The sequence below is a fragment of the Microtus ochrogaster genome, chromosome 7, assembly GCF_000317375.1.
Source record: "Microtus ochrogaster isolate Prairie Vole_2 chromosome 7, MicOch1.0, whole genome shotgun sequence".
NCBI classification, from domain to species: Eukaryota; Metazoa; Chordata; class Mammalia; order Rodentia; family Cricetidae; genus Microtus; species Microtus ochrogaster.
The window spans coordinates 52953877-52956283 of NC_022014.1; the positions used below are offsets into that span (position 1 = coordinate 52953877).

Sequence of the window (2407 nt, forward strand, 5' to 3'; positions counted from 1 at the left end):
ATGGCAGATAAGGGGCCATAATTTCCAGGGGGAATGGAGAAAGGAACATGGGAGGAAAGGTAAGGGGAGAAAATGATGAAATTATATTCTAATTTTTAAAAAAGATTAGTTAAAAAGGACATAATCACCATCTGAAGAATATCAATACCCATTATAAGCTAGAATTAGAATTGCCCCCTCTGGTGAGTTCAGCTCTGGTAATCTTATGTAGACCAGGGATAGGGATAGGAATTTCAAACTTCAGGGCCACAAAACTGGAACTCAAGTTGGGCAGTGGTGGCACACGCTTTTGATCCCAACAAGAGGAGGCAGAGAGGCAAGTTTGTGAGTTCAAGGCCAGCCTGGTCCACAGAGCAAGTTCCAGAACAGCCAAAGCTACACAGAGAAACCTTGTCTCGAAAAACAAACAAAAAACCCCCTCCCCCAAGAACCTCAAACCAAACAAACAAAAACCCTGGAACTCAAAACCAGTCTCCCTCATTTCCTCCCTCCTCCTCCCCTCCCCTCCCCTCCCCTGACTGCTTGAGAAGATGGTTTCTTTCTACATTACTCAGACTGGCATCACAACTTCCAGTCCTACCTCAGTCCTGCACAGTACCTGGAAACAGGCATGCACCACCATATTCAACTTCACTTCGTGTATATCACTACTAAGTCTGTGATTTGTTCCCGCAGCCACAGGAAACTAATCTGCCCATAAGCCAGAAGATGATGATTCTGTCTACAAAAAGCTAGCCTAAGTGGTGGTCGCTAGAACATGGAAGTGGAAAGAGGGGGCATCTGTTCCTGTCTGTTCCTTTTAGATGGTAATACCATGTGTGTACATTTAACTCCCTCCAAAGAGAAATGAAACAAAAGTATTTTTAATTCTTAAAAAATTAAATTTATTTTAACTATGCCTCATTTATGGCAATTAAAATTTTTAATTAAAATACAATTACATAACTTTGCCACTTCCTCCAACCCCAATATGCCCCCACTTCTCTCTAACCCCCTCAAATTCAAGTCCTCTTTTTTTAACTTATTGTTACACAAATATATATATGTATATATATACATATATACATATATATATTTGAATAAACATAAATTTAACTTGCTGAGTTCAAGACTTATTTATTTAATTTTTCTTTTTCTTCTTTTTTGGTTTTTCGAGACAGGGTTTCTCTGTGGCTTTGGAACCTGTCCTGGAACTCGCTCTGTAGACCAGGCTGGCCTCAAACTCACAGAGATCCGCCCGCCTCTGCCTCCCTAGTGCTGTGATTAAAGGCGTGCGCCACCACTGCCTGGTGCCAAGATTTATTTTATTATTTAGTTATGTGTGAATGTACACATTATGTGTGGCCAGGGTCCAGAATAAGGAATTAAATCTCCCAGAGCTGGAGGTAAAGGTAGTTGTGAGCCACTTGATGTAGGTGCTGGGAACTGAATTTAGGTCCTCTCAACATCTCTCCAGCCCCAAGTTATTGATTCCTATCTAATTAAAATGCATAAGGGTCTCTGAGATGGCTCAGCAGTTAAAAGCACTTTCTACCAAGGCGGATGACCTAAGTTTGATCTCTAGCACCCACATGATGAAGGAAAAAACTGACTCAAGTTGTCTTCTGAGCTACACACACACAGTAATTAACAGTAAAAACTCCACACATCTCTCTTCTTAACCTCCATCGTAGTTTTTAGGGATAAAAGTCTTGCAGTCTCAACTGCTATACAGTATGAGTTGTTCTGTGTTTACAGAAACTCCTTTGTCAATGTAGTCCTTGAAGGACTTGCATTTCTCTTCATACTGCTTTTTGTACCTACACATCTCCCACAGCCAGTCTGCAATGTTGTCTATCACATTTAGTAGTCCTACATTACCTCCTCAAATCTATCAGGTTCTATTCAATTTACCAATATCAGAATCATAAAATGTTAAATTTTAGATAAGACTTTAGGAGTCTAGTTCACAGTTCTTGTAAGCCTTACAACAAATGGGAAGGAGGCTAGATACATGTGCAATGCCAGAACCAGAAAAGCTTTGACAGGATGATCACCTTGAGTTTGAGGATAGCTTGAGCTATAAAGTGAGACACTGTCTTAAACAAACCAGAGATGACTCACGAGATAAGACACTTGCATGGCAAATGTGAAAATGTGCATTCAATGTCAAGTTTGAATTCTTAGAACCCATATAAAGTCAGACATAGCTGTGAAGCTATAATACCCCTGTTTCTATAGTAAGCTGGTAGATAGAAAAAGGAGAATACCCAGAAGTTTGCAGGCCAGCTAGCCGACCATATCATCTCAAAGTGGGCAGAGAAGACTGTCTTCTGTCCCCACATGCACACAGCTGTACTCACAAGCTGTTCTGCCCCCCACATGCACACAGCTGTACTCACAAGCTGTCCCCACATGCACACAGCTG

At 41.0% G+C, this 2407-nt stretch overlaps 1 protein-coding gene across 3 annotated transcripts in view; it reads right to left on the bottom strand.

The window, feature by feature from the left end:
• Window positions 1-2407, bottom strand: part of Pdxdc1 (pyridoxal dependent decarboxylase domain containing 1) — a 57364-nt gene that overhangs the window by 44278 nt on the left and 10679 nt on the right. The window lies entirely within an intron of this gene.